General features: G+C 36.3%; 1 protein-coding gene, 1 long non-coding RNA gene and 1 pseudogene across 4 annotated transcripts in view; 1 reads left to right on the forward strand and 2 right to left on the reverse strand.

The window, feature by feature from the left end:
- LOC124527586 (uncharacterized) overlaps window positions 1-8,981 on the reverse strand; it is a 32,404-nt gene extending 23,423 nt beyond the window's left edge. Inside the window, exons 1-2 of the long non-coding RNA XR_006965927.1 lie at window positions 8,891-8,981; window positions 8,723-8,787 (exon numbers count right to left, since the gene is read on the reverse strand). This is a non-coding gene — a long non-coding RNA (uncharacterized LOC124527586). The remainder of the gene's footprint in view (window positions 1-8,722; window positions 8,788-8,890) is intronic.
- Window positions 1-20,758, forward strand: part of LOC124527579 (gamma-taxilin-like) — a 697,565-nt gene that overhangs the window by 270,359 nt on the left and 406,448 nt on the right. The gene's annotated exons all lie outside the window — the stretch shown is intronic.
- Window positions 17,274-18,381, reverse strand: LOC124527575 (probable G-protein coupled receptor 160; annotated as a pseudogene).

The following is a 20,758-nucleotide window of genomic DNA, read 5'->3' on the forward strand; positions in this document are numbered from 1 at the left end:
ACAAAATGATTAGTATGGTTAGGTTATTTAATACCTTCACCACCTCAGATAATCACAGTTTTTGCAATATGTGCTGTAAGATCTACTCTTTTAATAACTTCCAAGTATATGATACAGCATTGTCAACTATGGACATGCTGAATGTTAGATCCCCAGAACTTACTCCTCTATAACTAGATGAATATCTTTGATGAATATCTCCTCACTTCTCTCAGCCCTCAGCCAGTGGCAACCAAATTCTGTTCTGCAGCTGTGTAGCTGCTGCTTTTTTTTTTTTTAGATTGCACATAAATATGAGGTCACACAATGTTTATTTTTACCTGTATGACTTATTTTACCTAATATGATGCCCTCAAGTTTCACCTGTGTTGCAAATGGCAGGACTTTCTTCTCTCTTATGACTGACTCATATACAATTTTTTTTTTTTATCCATTCATCCATCAGTGAAAATGGAGGTCCAAATACCTTTTAGAGTCTGTTTTTGTTTCCTTCAGATAAATAGCCAAAGGAGATTTTCTGGATCATACAATAGTTCCACTCAAAAATATCTGAGGAACTTCTATACTGTTTTCTCACCAATTTACATTCCCACCCACAGCGCATAAGTGTTCTGTTTCCCTTGCCAACACTTGTTAGCTCTTGTGTTTTTGATAATGGCCAGTCAAACCAGTATGCTGTAATAGCTCATTGTGGCTTTGATTTATATTTCCCTGATGACTAATAACGTTGAGCAGTTTTCCCTGTATCCATTGGCTAAATTTTTCTTTGGAGAAATGTCTACTCAGTTCCTTTGACCATTTCTTTATTGGGTTATTGGCATTTTTGCTGTTGAGTTTTTGGAGTTCCTTATATACTGGGTGTTAGCCTTTTATCACCTATATGGCTTGCAAATATATCATCCTGTAGGTTGCCTTTTCATTTTGTTAATTGTGCCATTTACTATGCAGAAGATTGTCAGTTTAACTTCAACTTATTTTTTATTTTGTTACCTGATCTTTTGATATCATAATTAAGAAATCATTCCCAAGGTGAATATCAAGAAGCTTGTTCCCTGTTTTCTCAAGGAGTTTGACAGTTTCAGTTCTTACACCAAAGTCTCTGATGCATTTCCCCATTTTTATTAAGATATAATTAACATATAACATTGTGTAGGTTTAAGGTGCACAATGTAATGATTTTATATACATATATAGTAAGATGATTACCACTGGTTAGTTAATATGTCCATTACCTCTCATAATTACCAATTTTGTGTGTGTACAATGAAAACATAGAAGATTTCCTGTCTTAGCAACTTCAAAGTATGCAACACATACTGCTAACTGTATTATTAAGTTATGTTACACTAGATTGTTATGTCACTATTCTGTACATTAGATCCCTGGAATTCATACATCCTATAATGGGAAGTTTGCACTCTTTCACCAACATTTACACCCTTTTCCTATCCCCTACACTTGTCAACCATGAATCTAATTTCTTTTCTATGGCATTTTTAGATTTCGTGTATAAGTGAAATCATACATTATCTTTCTCTCTCCGACTTACTGCGCTTAATGTAATGCCCACAAGCTTATTCCATGTTGTCACAAATTGCAGGAATACCTTTTTTATGACTCAGTAATATCCATTGTCTGTGTATATATATCACATTTCTTACTCTGTTTAACCACGAATGAACTTAGGTAGTTTCATTCATTGCCTATTGAGAATAATAATGAAATGAACATGGTGGGGGTGGGGCAGATATCCCTTTAAGATAGTGATTTAATTGCCTTTATATATATGCCCTGAAGTGGGACTCCTAGATTATATGATTTTTTTTTTTTTTTGAGAAATCTCTATGACGTTTTCCCACAATGGGGAACAGTTCTACCAAGCTACATTCCCACCAGCAGTCCTCACGGGTTCCTTTTTATCCACACTGTTTGTCAAGACTTGTTATCTCTTTTTGGTAACTGATATTCTAACATGTGCAAGGTAATATCTCCCTGTGGTTTCGACTTGTATTTGATGATTAGCTGTATTGAATATCTGTTCATGTACCTGCTGGCCATTTATCTATCTTCTACAGAAAAAAAATCTAATAAGGTCTTTGGCCCACTTTTTAATCAGATTAATTGATTTTTTTGCTGTTGAGTTGTGTAGGTTCTTTGTATGTTTGGGATATTAACCCTGGATCTGATATATGGTCGGCTACCATTTTTCTCTCATTCTCATTATTTTTCACTCTGTTGAAGTCTGTGTGCAGAAGCTTTTTTAGTGTGATATAGCCTCACCTGTTCATGTTTGCTTTTGTTGCTTGTGTTTCTGGTATCATATCCAAAAAAAAATCATTGCCAAATCTGTAAACCTTTTTTGAAGAATAATTAACACACAGGGCTCATCAGAAAGTTTGATCTGTCAAACAAACACTTCTGCATTCCACTGTGTATGTGTCAATTTTATGCATTTATAATATTAAACTACCTTTGCATTCCAAGGAGCTGTCCCATTTGATTACTGTGTATGATGCCTTTAATGTGCTGTTGAGTTAGGTTTGGTTAAATTTGTTGAGAATCATTGTGTCTGTATTTTCAGGGATTAGCCTGTAGTTTTCTTTTCTGGTTGTATCTTTACCTGACTTTGGTATCAGGTTATGCTGGCCTTATAACACTTGGAAGCGTTCACTCCTCTTCACTTTTTTGAGAAGAGTTTATTAGAGATTGGTGGTAATTCTTTTTTCAGGGTTTGATACAGTTCACCAGTGAAACCATCTGTTTTAGGACTTTTTTAAAGGGAAGGTTTTGAGTACTGCTTCAATCTCTTAAGGTGGTATTGATCTTCTCATGTATTTTGTTTCTTCATGACTCGGTCTTGGTTGGTTATGTATTTGGGGGGATTTTTTTAGTTTCTTAAGTCACACAATTTGTTAGGGTATAATTATTCATAGTTGTCTCTATATGATAACTTGTGTTGGCCTGGTTTCAGTTGCGGTTTTTCTTCTTTAACTTAAAATCTTATGTATTGAATTTATTTTTTTCATGGTTGTCTAGCTATATGTTTGTCAATTTTATTATTTTTCCCCAAAACAAACTCTTGGACCTGTATTTTGTAATTGTTGTTGTAGTCTCTATTTAATTGTTACTGCTCTAATCATTATTTTCTTCCTTCTACTCTGTGGGCTTAAAAGCTTCCCCCTGGTCTTTGAGGTATAAAGATACGTTGTTTATTTGACATTTTTTTTTTCTTTATATAGGCATTTATTGCCCCCCAAATTCTCTTTTGGAGCTACTTTTGCTATATTCTAAAAATTGTGACATGTTCTATTTTCATTTCTGTTTATCCAAGGATACTTCCAAATGGCTCTTTGGACTTCTTTGATCCACTGTTCAGTGGTATGTTTAACTTTATGTATTAGGACATTTTCAGTTTTACTCATTATTGATTTCAAGTTTCAGAACATTGTGGTTAGTAAAGGTAGTACATGCGATTTACTCTTGTAAATTTGTTACGGCTTGCATTGCGGCCCAACACGTGATCTATCCTGGGAATGTTCTGTAAGCACTTGAGAAGAATATTAGCTCATCTTTATTTCTGAAGGACAGTTTTGCTGAGTAGATTATTTTTGTTTGTCAGTGTTGGGGTTCTTTTAGCACTTTGAGTGTCTCCCACTTTGGCCTGGCCTACTATTTTGTTCCAGACAAAACCCACTGATAGTCTGATCAGTATGTAATGACTCGTGTTTTCCTTGCTGCTTTCAAAATTACTTCCCATGAGTCAATACTTTGATAATTATGTGTTTAACAGTAATCTTCTTTAGGGTCCTTCGAGCTTCCTATATCTATTTCAAGATTTGGGAAGTTTTCAGGTATTGTCTTGAAGTGAGTTTCCATCCCTTTCTTATCGTCTTCTCCTTCTGAATCCCATGATGTGATGGGTTTGTTTACTCTATGGCGTCCCGTAATTCAAGTAGGTTTTCTTCACTCTTTTAACTTGTTTCCACTTTCGAGATTTTTCACACAGTCTTTGTTTCATTTTGCTGATTTCTTCCGCATGTTCTACTCTTCTATGAAGCCCTAATGAATTTTTCAGTTTTGTGATTGTATTGTTCAGTTCCAGGATTTCTGTGGGCTGCTTTTTAAAAAATGGTTTCTGTTTATTAAGAAACAAGGGCTTTTAATGATCTTTATAATAATTTTATTATAAAATACAATACTTCTTTTTTTTTATGTATTGTTTTCCTGATTTCATTTAGTTTTCTGCCTGTTGGATTTCATTCCGTTTCTTAAAAGTTGATTATTTGAATTATTTGACAGGAAAGTATATACCTCCATTTCTTTGAGTTCAGTAAATGGAGATTTATTACTTTCTTTTGTCTTATGTGACTGGGATATTTGTGATCCATGTAGCCTTTTACTGGTATGTATGCATGTGAAAGAGTAGATACCTCTTACAACCTTCCTAGACTGGTATTAGGAGGTAAGACCTTTTGCCTGTCCTGTCCCCAACTGATGGGATTTCTTCTGAAATTGTAGTTGTTCTGCACTGGAGCCAGTTAAGGCTATTGCAAGGTCAGCACTGGGTTCATGGTTGGCAGGCTTGCTGTGAGGGGTTAAGATGAGCTTGGACCCATTATGATGCATGAGTGGATGACATACATCAAGTATGTTGTTCAGTGGCATGGTGCTGGGAAAGGGTCCACTCAGGGTCCACAGTTAGGACTTCAAACAGTGGGCCTACAACCAGGTATGCAGATGAGTATGGCTCTCACCAGGCTTCTGGGAGGTCTGCTCCCTGGTTAGTGCATGTTCTTGGCAGGACGGGATTGGTTTTAGACCATGGCTGGGAGGGACTGGATCTGAACCAAGGGGCTATCTCAAGTTCTACAGCACAGCTTGCAGTGTGTAGATCTTCGCTGGAAGGACAGATGGTGTGTCCTCTGCCATGTCACTGGGTGGGCTGAAGTAATCCCTGACCAAGATTAGAGGGTCTGGAGCTGCAAGTAGTGTCCTTTCAGGATCTCTAGGGATGCAGATGGGAATGTCTCTTTCTAGGTTCCTGTAACAGCAAGAGTGTTTACAGACTGACTGGGACATGCTTTAACCCAGCCATTGGACCCTTTCACAAAAACAGTCTGACTGAGTTGGGTGGACGTAGCTCCAGTACATCCCAGACATGGTCAACATGGCCTGGCGCTGGTTCATAGGCTATTTTTATGTCTACAACCAGGACCAAAGTCTGTATGTCAGTTACCTGATGCATAGGTGGGCTGACTCCTCTTGGAACCCTTGGCATAAGGTGTTGGTGACAGGACCAGAATAAAACGCAATTGTAACTGAATCCTCCAGGGAAGAGAGCTTCTGGGGGTCATAGCCAGGACAGCAATCAGCAAATCAGCCATCCAGATGCAAACCTGCTTTCTCAAAAATGCTTTTCCCATCCTTGGGCTCTTCTCAGTCACTCCTTCGGTGTAGTAATTTCTTACTTGAATCCAGAAGTTCTTATGAGGATGTTTTTTGTCTGTGTATGGATGCCAAATTGTTAACATTGAGGGCTTTCTTATTTGGCATATTGCTGACATCACTGACAACTTCCTAATTCATAATTCTTTTGTTTCTGTTTTCCTGAGAAATCACCACCAAAACTGTACATCTTCTGCATTTGTAAATAGTCTTTCTATTTCTGTCTAAAGCTTATTCCCTTCAGGTTTGCTTCAAATTTAATAGCTTAAGATCTTTATTTGCTTACTTATTATTTGCTCGCTGCATCGGTGTTTTTTCTACCTACGGGATTATTTTCTCTATTTTCTTTATGCATGGTTACTCAGTCCTAGATATCCCACTTGCACTTATTTCTTCATTTGTCTGAATAACACGATTTCAATGCATTGAGCCTTTTAAGGTATTTTCTTTCTTTCTTTTTTTTTTTTTTTCTTTGTAACTCTTCCTTATTCAAGCTTTTGCCCTATTGGTTGGTACCTGATGTCATACCTCCTTGTTGCTAAATTTCGTTCTCACTTGCCACACATTGCCAAACCTATTAGGTGCATTTTGTAAAACTGACTCCATCATCCATTCTGAAATATTATTTAACTTTAGGTTATGCCATTCCACTTTTATTTGATTTTCCTACTAACATATCAGTATCCTTTGTTCTTATCCTATAGACCTCTAGTTGTTAGAGTACTCAGTGATTCAGACAGAGGCCCCTTTTCTTTCTTCATGTATCATTCCAAAGTGATCAGTCAAATCTATTCATCATTAGGTCCCTGAACTACATATCAAAGGTCTGCTATCCTTTTTTTCCTCTTGAGTTTCTTTCTTTTTTTTTTTAAATGAGATAGAGTTGACATACAACAAACATTATATTAGATTCAGGTGTACATATAATGATTACATATTTGTATATATTGCAAAATATATTAAATTTATATAACAAGCACAATAAATTTAGTTAACATCTGTGAGTACTCACCTCATGAGCTTCTTAAGATACAGAGAAAGTAGGAAGTTCCAATGAACATCACTATACTCCTCAAATTCATCCCTTTGCTACCATTTTTCTATAAGTTCTTATATTATCTATCTAAAACATTCTTTCCCTCATTTCTTTTACGTTTCAGCTGTTACCAATTTGTGGTATTAATTTTTCTCCATTTCTGTTTCTCCATTTTAGTTGATGTCATTATCCCATGCTTCTGAATGAAACTATCAAGATTTTAATTATTTTCTACTTCTGTGTTACCTTTTTAAATTCTGAAAGTGCCCAGGATTTTTTTTTTAATAATCTAAGACATTTTTGCTTTGTTAATTTCTCTCCTTAACTATAGCTTTGTTAAAAGAGGAACAATTTGAATCTTAGTTACTGGTATATACACAATTTATAACTAAGCTTCTAAGAGACAGTAAGTTTTCAATAAATATTTAACAAAAAGTATAATTTTGGTATTGCGTTTCTAACTGCTAATTTTGTAGAATATTTATAAAAAAAGATTTTGGTTGAGTTTCAGATGAATTCATATTAGATGTTTATTTAATCCTGCAGTTTTTTATTCAAGCTTCTTGTAAGATATTTAAGGGTGTATTCTTATCCCTTCTAAACTTGAGTTGGGTGAAATAGTATAAAAACTAATATTAATAATGATTTTTAGAAATAATTCCTTTTTTACATAGTGCGGAAATTTTTAAAGTTTGCAAGTGTTTGTTATTATCTTTTAATTGATATAATAACTTAATTCTATTATTTACCAATAATAGTGGTGGAATAGAAATATATTTTTTCGCTGCACTAATGGTCGTTAGTACTAATTGCCATTTTGAGACTGCAAGACAGATTAGTCTCTAATGAAATTGTAGTTGAGAGCCACATATATGTCTCAAAATGTTTGTGTATATAAAACATGAATGTTTTATATCTTATATATTGAAATGTGTGTGTGTGTATATTTTAAAGTATAAAAGGCATTTTGGGAGGATATGATATTCAGTTTGCAGAATCTACTGTAACTAGGAATTTATCTTTGTATATTTTAAACACTATTTCTATAAAGTGCAGACATACTGGATTTTATTTGCAGACAGCAAATGAAATGTTGTAACTATCTTATAAATATCCTACCCAATAAGCAAGTAGACTGATTGTACTTTTTTTTTTTTTTTTTTTTTTTTTAGTAAAAGGAAAGATACAACAAGGGTATTTCAGATTTCTATTTTCCTGTATGTCCCCTGTATTAAGTGACTGAGTTTTAAATAATGAAAAAAATCTGTCCAATATATATTAGACTTTGGGTTAAAATTACTAATTTCTATGCTATAAAAATTTTGAATTAAATTTATAGTTATCAGCATTTTAATATAAAATCTGCAATTCAAGAAGGGACATAATAATTAGTTTGTTACAAAAACTACATCTTGTATTCTACTTTCCACCAGTGTAATATGAGAATTCCTCAAGGTCATTAACATTTCTTTGAAAATAAACAAAGTTCATTGGCATACCCTAATAACGTTTTTAAAGTAAAACCATAATAAGTAAGGAGGACTAACTTCATAAATCTGTATTCCTTATGTTTCTATAGAAGGGATTTCTGCTGCATTCTCTTGAGTTCTGTTGCAGGAAAACTTTTGGTCTATCTCTTAGACACTCCTCTCCAAGGCTTAGGCATAGTTACTATAATTGTAAAGAAGGCTCTTTACAAATATCCATTTGGCTAGCTAACATTAATTCTAGATGGACTTTTTTTGCTGCAGAAATAGAAAATACCTAGTATTTCCCCTTAATCTACCACCTTTACCATAAGAATGGCTTTTTGGGTTCTCTGTTCTCATCTGTAATTAAGAAAGCAGTTCCTAGTCGTCTTTGTAATCCTCACAGCATGTACATTTATAGCCAATTATTTTGATAAAATAGTGCAGAATAAGATAAAAACAGTGTAGAATAAAACCTTGCTAGACAAAAGTAAATTTCAAAAAGTGTCTGTAACATCAGTAAAATTCACTGACTAGGTTAAATAAAAAATTCACTAGGTTGTTAAGGAGACATATAACCAAATATCATGGGGTAGGGCATTCCCAAATTCCACACTTCCAATAAAGCAGTAATTGAACTGGAAAAGAAAAACCATCAGAATTGGGTTTTATGTAGCCTGCATCTAATAAAAACCCCAAAATACCATAGAACCTTTAACGAATAAAAAAGCTATTGATTTTTGGTAAGAAAGCACGTGACTTTTTAACTTACCTGTCTATAGTCATCCAATCTACAGTGTAGTGGCAGCAATGGAGATAAAATTCCTGTTGCAAGTTCTGGTGCAAACGAGAAATATGGATCTTAGTGTTAAAGAACTGTACTTTCATGTTTTGACTTGTTTGTGGATCCCCTTAGGGGTCAGCTCAAGGGTCTCCTTACCTTTGTTTTGCCCATCTAAGAGTAGGGCAGGGTACACTGTGAGGTGGCATTTGTTGAAAGCACCTAAAGACAAAGATACTCGCAACCTGCATCTCAGGCAAAAGATGGTAGAGCATAGAACAACAACAACAAAATAACTAGGAAAACCTGGAAAGTGAAATCTAATGCAGAGTCATGGGCAGCCTGGCGAAGCAGTTCCTCAAAGAATCAACAACCCTGAGTGAGCAGCAACAACAACAAAAAAACCCTGCAGAGGGCAGAGAATCTGTTTCTATTAGATTCACATTATCATATTTACAATATCCAGTTTTTAACAAAAAATAAACCTGCTGTACAAAGAAACAAAAATTATGTCATACAAAAAAGGGATGCAAACTACAGGAAGCTCAGATACTGGAATTTCTAGAGAAAGATTTTAAGTCAACTATGTTCTCAAAGAGATAAATGAAAATAGCAAAACAATACTATGGTAAATTATGAATGGCAGTAAAGATACATAAATTACAAAAAGAAACCAAAAAGATGTCATGCTGGTAAAGAGGGCATAAACTGAAAAGTACACGTAAGGAGCTTGTTATCACATTTGAATAAGCAGTATAGAGAATCAGTGAACTTGGAGGTAGGTCCCTTGCTATTAGCTAGTCTGAAAAATGGAAGAAAATAAAAAATGAACTAAAGTAAAGTAGCCAAGGGACTACATCAATATGCAAAATAGAAGTCCCAGAAGAAGAGGAAAGAGAAAGAGACAGAAACAATATTTGAATAAATAATAGCTGAGAGCTTTTAATAAAATACATGGATGTGTACAGCTGCATATTTTCTTCCAGTACAATTTTGAAACTCCAAACACATCTCTTCACTTTGTACTTCTTTTCCTTTCAGTGCTTGCTGGTGATATGTCTCCTATAGTACACTTTTCAAAATGCCATTTAAGTAGACGTGTAAATAAGTAAAATCAGAAATGTTATTTTGCAAAATGAAGTGTGAACGAAAATGAAACATGCTCTGTTGACATGTTGTATTAGTCTACTCTGGCTGTGATAACAAAATAACAGACTAGATGGCTTCAATAACAGACATTTATTTTCTCACAGGGCAGGAGGCTGTAAGTAAGTCCATGACCATGGTGTCAGCTGTATTGTTTTGTGGTGAGGCCTCTCTAGCTTGTAGATGACTGCCTTTTCACTATGATCTCACATGGCTTTTCATTGGTATATGAAGAAGCAGAGAGAGTGAGTGAGCTCTCTGGTGCATCTTTTTTTTTTGGGTTTCCTGAGCGATAACTGATAAATAAGCCTAAGGTATACAATATGGTGTTTTCGTATACATACACATTGTGAAATAATTACCACATTCAAGCTAATTAACGTCACCCACATAGTTAATTAACTTTTGTGTGTGTTAAAGAGAGAACAATTAAGATCCACACTCAGCAAATTTTAGGTATACAAACCAATACACAGCATATCAAGTGTGAAATACGGTATTATCTGTAGTCATCCTGTTGCACATTAGATATCCTGAACTTATTTATCCTGTGAAGACAGAATCTTGTATCCTTTCACCAACATGTTTTCCTTTCCCCTGTCCCCTGTTTCCTGGTAAAAACAATTATACTCTCTGCCTGTTATGATTTGGTTTTTAGAATTTCACTTATAAATGAGATCACACAGCATTTATTTTTCAGTCTTTGACATATCACTTGCATAATGTCCTCCAGTTTCATCCATATTGTCTCAAAGGATAACACTGCCTTCTTTTCTAAGGCTGACTAATATTCCAAATATATATACCACATTTTCTTTATCTACTTATTCATCGGTAGATACTTAGGTTGTGTTCGTTGTGTGACTATTGTGAATAATACTGCAGTGATATAGGAGTCACGTATCTCCTCCAGGAGTGCAGATGATGATTTCATTTCCTCTAGAAATATACTCAGAAGAAATTTCTGAGTGTTTCCTATGACAGTTGCTTTTTGAGTTACCTTCAGTGTTTTCATAGTGGCTGTACAAATCTACATTGCCATTAATAGTGCACAAAGGTACTCTTTGCCTTACATCTTTGTCAATAGTTACCTTTTTCACAGTGGCCCAATCTAACAATGGTAGGTGAAAATATATTGTTTTCATGCTTTGTCAAAGATTAGTTGACCATACATTTGTGGGCCCAATTCTGGGGTCTCTCTTCCATTCCATTGGTTTATGTGTCTGTTTCTGTACGGAAACCAATTTGACAATAAATTATGTTTAAAATATTGTTTTTATTTGCATTTCCATGATGGTTGGTGATGTTGAAAACCTTTTCACATTATTGTTGGCCATTGTGTGTCTTTGGAAAATGTCTATTCAGATCCTTTATCCATTATCTCTACTTGGGTTATTTTCTTGCTGATGAGTTGTTTGAGTTCTTTCTATATTTTGGATATTAACTCCTTATCACATATGTGCTTAGCATGTATTTGCCCATTCTGAAGGCTGTCTCTTTGTTTCCTTTACTAAGGAGAGTTTTTAGTTTGAGAAAATGCTTTTTTTTTTTAATTTATTTTGCTTTTGTTGCTTTTCCTACTTTGTCATATCCAAAAAAAAAAAAAAAAAAAAAAAAACCACTGCCGGTCTTAAGAAGCATTTTTCTATTACAGTTTCAAGTAATTTTTAAATTCCTTAAAATTTAACGTTTAAATTGCAGTCAGTTAACATACAGTGTTATATTCGTTTCAGGTATACTATCTAATGATTCAACAATTCTACACACAACTCAGTGCTCATCACACCAAGTGCACTCCTTAATCCCCATCATCTTTTTCACTCATTCCCCACACTCCTCCCATCTGGTAATCATCAGTTTGTTCTTTAGAGTTAAGAGTCGGATTCTTGGTTTGCCTCTCTCTTTCAGTCTCTTCCTTGCTGTGTTCATTTGTTTTGTTTCTTAAATTCCACATATGACTGACACCATACAGTATTCGTTTTTCTCTGACTGACTTATTTTGCTTAGCATAATAGTCTATAGCTCTATTCACATTGTTACAAGTGGCACGATTCATTCTTTTTTTAATGACTGAGTAATATTTCATTGTATATGTATACCATATCTTCTTTATCCATTTATCAGTCAATGGACATTGGGCTCTTTCCACAATTTAGTTATTGTAGATAATGTTGCTATAAATTTCAGGTTGCATGTGTCCCTTCAAATCAGTATTTTTGTATTCTTTGGATAAATACCTAGTAGTGCAGTTTCTAGGTCATAGGGTCATTCTATTTTTAACTTTTTGAGGAACCTTGATACTATTTTCCAGAGTGTCTACACCAGTTTGCATTCCCACCAGCAGTGCAAGAGGGTTCCCCTTTCTCCACATGCTCACCAGCATCTGTTTCCTGGATTGTTGACTTTAATGGTGATATCTCATCATGGTTTTGAGTTGAAGTTCCCTGATGATGAGTGATGTTGAGCATCTTCACATATTTCTATATATTGCCATCTATAATGTAGTCTTCACAAAAATTTCTATTTAGATTCCTTGCCTATTTTTAATTGGACTGTTACTTTTTCTGAGGTCATATTTATAAGTCCTTTATATGTTTGGATATTAACCTTTTATTGCATATGTTTTGTTAAATATATTCTCCCATTCAGTAGGTTACCTTTTTCTTTATGGACACTTTCTTTAGCTGTGTAAAACATTTTTACTTTGGTGTAATCCCAATAGCTTAATTTTGCTTTTGTTTCCCTTGCTAAAGGAGACATACCTCAAAAAAATATTTCTATGGCTAATGTCAAAGACATTACTACCTATGTTTTCTTATAGGAACTTTATGGTTTCAGATCTCACATTTAGATCTTAATTCATGTAGAGTTTTGTTTTTTTCTGTATGGTATAAGAAAGTGGTCTAGTTTCTTCTTTCTTTTTTGTGCATGTTCCTATCCACTGTATCCAACCCCATTTAAAAAAAAGAGAGAAAGAAAGAAAGAAAGAAAGAAAGAAAGAAAGAAAGAAAGAAAGAAAGAAAGAAAGAAAGAAAGAGAGAGAGAGAGAGAGAGAGGGAGAGAGAGAAAGAAAGAAAGAGAGAGAGAGAGAGAAAGAAAGAAAGAAAGAGAGAGAGAAAGAAAGAAAAAGAAAGAAAGAAGGAAGGAAGGAAGGAAGGAAGGAAGGAAGGAAGGAAAGGAAGGAAAGGAAGGAAAGGAAGGAAAGGAAGGAAAGGAAGGAAAGGAAGGAAAGGAAGGAAAGGAAGGAAAGGAAGGAAAGGAAGGAAAGGAAGGAAAGGAAGGAAAGGAAGGAAGGAAGGAAGGAAGGAAGGAAGGAAGGAAGGAAGGAAGGAAGGAAGGAAGGAAGGAAGGAAGGAAGGAAGAAAAGATTTTATTTTTAAGTAATCTCTGCACCCAAAGTTGCATGCTGTATCAACTGAGCCAGCAAGGTGCACCCCCCAACACCACTTGTTGAAGAGACTGTCCTTTTCCTATTGTATATTCTTGCCTCCTTTGTCGTAGGTTACATTGGCCCTAAAACCATGGATTTATTTCCCGAGTTTCTATTCTTTTCCATTGATCTATGCATCTGTTTTGTGCCATTACCGCACTATTTTGATTACTGTAACTTTGTAGTGTATCTTGAAATCTAGGATTCTGATACCTTCAGTTTATTCTTCTTTTCAAGACTGTTTTGGTTATTTGGGTCTTTTGTGGTTCAGTACAAACTTTAGGGTTAGTTGCTTTAGTTCTGTTGGTACTTTGATAGGGATTGTTTTAGATCTGTAGATTGCTTTGGATAGCATAGACCTTTTAACCACATTGGTTTTCTACTCTGTAAACACGGAATATCTTTACATTTGTTTGTGATTCTTTCAGTTTCTTTTCACCAATACGTTATAGTTTTGGGAGTACTGGTCTTTTACCTCTTCTCCTTTATTCCTAGATATTTTATTATTCTTGCTGCCTTGTAGATGTGACTGTTTTCTTATTTGCTTTTTCCACTGCTTCATTATTAGTGTATAGTATGCAACAGATGTCTGTATATCAATTTGTATTCTGTGACTTTGCTGAATTCATTTACCAGTTTTAATAGGTTTTTTTTTTGGGGGGGGGAAATATTTAGGGTTTTCTGTGTCATCACATCGTGTCATCTGCAAATAGGGAAAGTTACTTCTTCCTTACCAACTTACATGCCTTTATCTCATTTTCTTGCCCAATTGCTTTGGTTAGTATTTTCAGTACTTTGTTGGATAAAAGTGGTGAGATTGGACATCCTGATCTTTTTACTGACTTTACAAAATGACGACAACAACAACAACAACAATAACAATGGCAGCAACAACAACAACAACAAAACCCTCAGTGTCTCCTGGCTGAGTATGATGTTAGCTTTTGAGTATGACTCAGGATTTCTGTTTCCTTCTGTTTTATGTTCCCTTTCTCTCTCTTTTCCTTCTGGGATCCCATACGGCAAATGTTGTTATGTGTGATGGTGTCCCTGAGTTCCCTTAGCCTATTCTTCTTCTTCCCATCTTTGATTTGTGTCCAGCTTGGTTGCTTTCTGTGTTGCTTTACTGTCTTTCAGCTTGTGAATCCATCTTCTGCCTCCTGTAATTTGCCATCGATTTCCTCTAGTTTATTTTTTTTTATTTCACTGAGTTCTTATCTCTGATGGGTTATTTTTTTTCTATGTTCTCTCTCTTTGTTGGAGCTCTGACTAGTGTCCTCCACTCTTTTCTCAAATCCATTGGGTATCTTTCTTACCATTACTTTGAATTCTCTGTGAGGCATATTCTCATCTCTGGGCCAGCTAGCACTTTTACTATGGTTTTGTCCTATTGTTTCATTTGGATCATATTCCTCTGTCTCCTCATTCTGTCTCACTCTTTGTGTCTGTTTCTCTGTGTTAGGAAAGTCAGCTCCGTCTCCTACTCTTGAAAGTAGGGGTCTTATGAAGAACAGGTCCTGTAGTGCCCTGCAGTTTGATGCGCCCTGATCACCCTGGCACTACAGGGGGTGCCTTCTGTGTTTGTTGCATGCACCCTACTCCTGTAGCTGAGCTGTGTTTGCCTTCGGCCTACTCATATGCAGTGGCTCCCTTTGTGGCAGTCAGACCAGATGTCTGCCTGTGAGTCCTCTATTGGGGCTGTCATAGAACCGAACCATGTCTGGTTAGCTTTACCTCTCCCCAAGGCAGGAGTGACTTTGGAGTAGTGGTCACTCTTGGGGCTGCCTGCTGTCAGGCACCACTGTGAAGGGCCTCATGTGGAATGGGGCATGTTCTGAGATTAGCAAACAGATTTTCCCACATACCCCAGGAACTTTTGAAACTGCCGCTTCTATGCTGTGTCTCAACAGTGTTGTTTGTTTTGCTGTCTTCTTCTGGGTAGGGATTCCAGTCACCCTCCAGTTCTCTAAGAGCCAAGTGCACTGAGTTTTAAAGTATCTGGAGTTAAGTCACCCTGCTTGTAAAAACTCAAGCAGTTGAGCCCTACTGGTTTTCAAAGCCAAATATTATGTACTGGTCTTCTGACTGCAGGTTACTCAAGACTTGGGGGCTTTGAGTGAGGTCCCTTCCTTTCCCTTCTCTGTGCTTGTTATACTTATTTGCAATTAGTCTTTTTTTTTTTTTTTTTCAAATTTTTTTTTTCAACATTTATTTTTTTTTGGGACAGAGAGAGACAGAGCATGAACGGGGGAGGGGCAGAGAGAGAGGGAGACACAGAATCGGAAACAGGCTCCAGGCTCTGAGCCATCAGCCCAGAGCCTGACGCGGGGCTCGAACTCCCGGACCGCGAGATCGTGACCTGGCTGAAGTCGGACGCTTAACCGACTGCGCCACCCAGGCGCCCGTGCAATTAGTCTTGACAGAGATTTGGTTCCTAATGGGGTATCTGACCCTCCTACTGTTTTCTGATATGGCCTCCTCTGCAATTAACTGGAAAGACTGTTCTGGGGCTTTGAGTCATTTTCTGGGTTAGATGTGTGAGGGGGATGAGGTGAGCTTAGGATCCTCACACTCTGCCATTGTCTCAGGCTCCCAGCGGTACAGCTTTACTCTAAATACTGCTTTTGCTGTATCCAATAAATTTTGGTTTCTTGTGTTTTCATTTTCATTTGCTCAAGACATTTCTTTTTGTTTTCCCCATTGATTTCTTACTGACTCATTGGTTGTTTAGGAATCCGTTGCTTACTTTCCACATGTTTATGAATTTTCCAGTTTTATTATGATGGATTTCCAGTTTCATACCATTGCAGTGAAAAAGATATTTGACATGGGCTTTAATTTTCTTAAATTTTCAAAATTTGCTTTATGTCCTAACATATGACCTGTTTTGTGTATGATTGAGAAGGATATGTATTCTGCTACTATTTTTTAAATGTTTATTTTTGAGCGATAAAGAGTGTGAACCAGGGAGGGGCAGAGAGAGAGAGAGAGAGACACAGAATCCAAAGCAGGCTCCAGGCTCTGAGCTGTCAGCACAGAGCCCGACACGGGGCTTGAACCCAGAAGCCATGAGACCATGACCTGAGCCAAAGTCAGACGCTTAGCCAACTGAGCCACCCAGGCACCCCTGCATTCTGCTACTACTTGACAGACTCTTTGACATATGTCTTTTGGGTCCATTTGGTCTATTGTGTTTTTCAAGTCCAGTCTTTATTTTCTGTCTGGATGATCTATCCATTGTTAAAAAGTGGCTACTAACATACCTACTACTATTACATTGCTTTCTAATCCTTCCTTCAGATATATTATTTGCTTTACATATTTCGTTGCTCCAGTGTTGGAAATACACATATTTATAGTTATAATCTCACAAGGAATCAATCCCCTTATCATTTTTAGTGACCTTTTTTCTCTTTACAAATTTTTACGTATTTTATGTAAGAATGGTCACTCCTGCTCTTTTTCGGTTATATTTTTGTGGACCATTATTTTCCACCACTTTACTTTCAGATGTGTTTGTTTAAAGCTAAAATCAGTCTCTTGTTGACAGCAGATAGTTGAATATTAGTATTGATTTTTTTTTCTTGCTTTGAATTTAATACGAATGTTTAAGTTTATATATTATTGGCAGTGAATCTCAGACTTAAGTAACAATCTGCATCCAGTAGTTTTTTGGGTAACATGGAATTGGTATAGCCAGATCTTAAGTCACTTTAATTTTGTGTTAAATTAATATTTATAACACATGGTGTTCCTGAATGCACATAAAACATTTTCCTGGAATTATTCTGTTTTTAATACCATCACCCCTTTTAACAAATTTTGAAAAGGTATGAAAGTTGGGCCTAGGGAGGGGAACTTCAGTTCAGTTCAATCTTTATATGTCATGAGTCGTCATTCTTTCTCATTTGATAATTATGATTCTGACTGTAGTTGTCATTTTTAGTTAGTTTTAACATGACAAAATTAACAAATTACTATTGATGTAGGCTTCTCACCTTGCACAGATTATGACTTGTAAGTAAGTGAAATGAAGGAGCATTTCTAGTTGACAAACGGAGCCACAGGTAATACAATGTCTTTAAGTTAAGCTTGTGACAATTAAACCAATAAACATAGCAATGAATACAAAGTACAATGTCTACATTGTACAATGTAGCATTGTACAATGCTACATTTGTAGCAATGTCTACAAAGTACAACCATGGAATGTTCATTCAATATATGCTGGAATCTGTACTTTAAGGAAAAGAGTAAAATTACTTGAAGTAGAACAAATGGTAACCAGTTATCAAGAAAACAGGTAACAGACTTGGGCAAGAGGGATTTTTTTAGAGTGCTTAGTATAACTGGAGTGGATGAAAACGGAAAATATAAGATAGTCTCATTTATATAGGAAGTCATCCTAACAGCTTGTACCAACGTAGTCACTTCTGACCAAAGCTTATAAAAGCCATAAATAAAATAATCACCATGGAAGATGACAGCCAGTAACTCTGAATACCAATAAATAAAGGACATTGACTAAAATAAACACTCAGTTCTGGTAGATGGCTGGGTCTCCCAAACATAAGCAAGGACTGAAATCCAAATTAAAATTACTGTGAAGAAGTAAAATAGAATAGTTTTGGCATGTAAATACAAGCTTGGTGGGTTTAGAGAAATTCAGATAATAATCTGTACAAGCTATCAGGAAAACTGGATAAAGCAAAAAGCCATAAGTCAAAGAAATAATTGGAGTAAATAGGCAGATGTGATATTTAGTAAATGTAATACCCAAAAGTACAAAAGCCCTGAAGTAGGAAGGATATAATTGGAAATGTTTAGTAAAAGATCAGTGAATGCTGATGAAATGCAAAAATACTTCATAAAATTTTGATAGGTGTTTTTTCTTCTCATCCCTAGTGTGAGGATATTTAGTAATATTTTGCCAAGTGTAATCAAGGATAGAAGACACTTACCGTATAGGGGATGACTTCCTTGACTTAACTGATACTGCATGACCAATTCTCTGTAGAAAGAGCAATTAATGTTTTTTAGTCGAATATCAGAAGGCCTGCCGAAATACATATGATGAAACACTGCTTCATTTTATCTACTATCCTGTGCTTTCTCCAATAGGTCTTTCGTGGCTGATGACCTTCCAATTTCAATTCTGCTGCCTTGAGTTATCTTACTTTTGGTACCAGGCATACTCAACTGCTATGTGACTAAATTCTGAGGCACCAAGACTCTCGGCTTACCCACTAAGACCCTGGCACTGGGTGCCAGACCAGACACCTGCTGTGCCCAGCCCCACGGGACCACAGAGAGACGGGCAACTCCCTAAGCACTTTTTGTTTTGTTTTGTTTTGTTTTTTAATCTGACTTACCACACTATGTCTTTTGTTTGAGGATTTAATCCACTTACATCAAGGTAACGTTTGATATGAAGGTAACTTTTGATATTAAGATAATATAGTAATGTTATTAATTATAGTATTCTTTATCAGTACTCTGGGTATAACATTCAACTTCACTGGCGGAGAAATCCTCTGACAGTCTTTTGGGGGCTGCTTTGTTATGTCATAGTTGCTTTTCTCTTGGTAATTTAAAAAATTGGGGTGGTGTTTTGTTTGCTTGTTTTGCTTTGTTTTGTTTTGGTCTTTGGCTTTTGATAATTTCATTATAAGATGTCTCAATGTAGATTTTTTACACTCAATCTACTTGGGGTTCTTTGGACTTCACAGTTATGCACCCCCAGATTTGAGAACTTTCCCCCCATTATTTATTTAGATAGATATTCTGCCCCTTCTCATCTCCCTCCTTCTGGGACTTTAGGGACTCCAGAATACTGGTTAGTGTATCTTGCTTAGCTTGGTGGGATCCTCAGGTCCGTTTGGTTTCCCTTCCTCCCTCCCTCTCTCCTCTCCCTCTCTCACTCCCTCTCTCCTTCTGTCTCCCCTTCCTTCCTCCCTCCTTTCTTTCCTTCCTCCCTCCTGCTCCCCCTCCCTCCCTTCTCCTTTTCCTCCCCCCTCCCTCCCTCCCTCTCCTCCTCCCCCTTCCCTCCCTCCCTCCCACCCTCCCTCCCTCCCACCCTCCCTCCCTCCCTCCCTTCCTTCCTCTCTCCCTCCCTCCCTCCGTCCCTTCCTTCCTTCCTTCCTCTTCTTCCTCTTTCTCTTCCCCTTTCCCTTTCTCTTTGTCTTCTTTCCTGCCTTCCTTTCTCCTTCCTTTCTTTTCTTGTCAGTCATCCGACTGGATAAATTCAAGTGAGCTGTTCTTAAGCTCACTGATTGTTTCTTTTGCTTGACCAATCTAGTTTTGAACCTCTCTAGTGAAATTTTCACTTACTATTACATTCTTCTTGTCCAGCATTTCTGTTTTTGTTTGTTTTTTTGTGTGCTTGTTTGTGTGTTTGTTTTGTTTTGTTTTGGCTGAGCTTCTCATTTTGTTTATATATTATCTTCCTGTTTTCATTTAGTTGTCTATGTTTTCTTATAATACACTGAGCTACTTAATATAATTATTTTGAATTCTTTATCAGGCAGTTAGCACATTTCCGCTTCTCTTGTGTTAGATATTGGAAATGTGTTTTCTTCCCTTAGCTGTGTCATTTCTTTTTATTCTTCACGTTCCTTGTAGATTTCTTTTCTTTTCTTTTCTTTTCTTTTCTTTTCTTTTCTTTTCTTTTCTTTTCTTTTCTTTTCTTTTTTTTTTTTTTTTTTTTTTTTTTTTGCCTATATACTGGCTTTGTTCTTTGAGGAATCCGTTACCATTTCTTCTGGTCTTTACAAATTGGTTTTAAATGGCAGAGTCTTTCCTGGTTATCTGTGTTCAATATGAAATGAGATGGACCCTAGGAGAGTGTGCTGTAAGGGTGGGTAAAGCCTTTACTATAAAGTTCTTTATAGATTTTGGATGCTCACCCTTTATCTGATATGTCATTTGCAAATATCTTTTCCCATTCTGTCTGTTGCCTTTTAGTTTTTGTGTTTTCCTTTGCAATGCAGCAGATTTTAATCTTGATGAGGTCCCAAAAATTCATTTTTGCTTTCAGTTCTCTTGCCTTTGTAGATGTGTTGAGCAAGTTGTTCCTGTGGCTGAGGTCAAAGAGGTTGTTGCCTGCTTTCTCCTCTAGGGTTTTGATGGTTTCCTGTCTCACATTTAGATCTTTCATCCATTTTGAGTTTATTTTTGTGTATGGTGTAGGAAAGTGGTCTAGTTTCATTCTCCTGCATACTGCTGTCCAGTTCTCCCAGCACCATTTGCTGAAGAGACTGTCTTTTTTCCATTGGATGTTGTTTCCTGCTTTTTCAAAGATTAGTTGGCCATACATTTGTGGGTCCAATTCTGGGTTCTCTATTCTATTACATTGGTCTGTGTGTGTCTGTTGCTGTGCCAGTACCATGCTGTCTTGATGATTCCAGCTTTGTAGTAGAAGCTAAAGTCTGGGATTAAGATGCCCCCCATTT

This window comes from Lynx rufus, unplaced genomic scaffold (assembly GCF_022079265.1).
Source record: "Lynx rufus isolate CCGP_SWC_20201006 ecotype Redwood Valley unplaced genomic scaffold, mLynRuf1.p SCAF_51, whole genome shotgun sequence".
Lineage (NCBI taxonomy): Eukaryota > Metazoa > Chordata > Mammalia > Carnivora > Felidae > Lynx > Lynx rufus.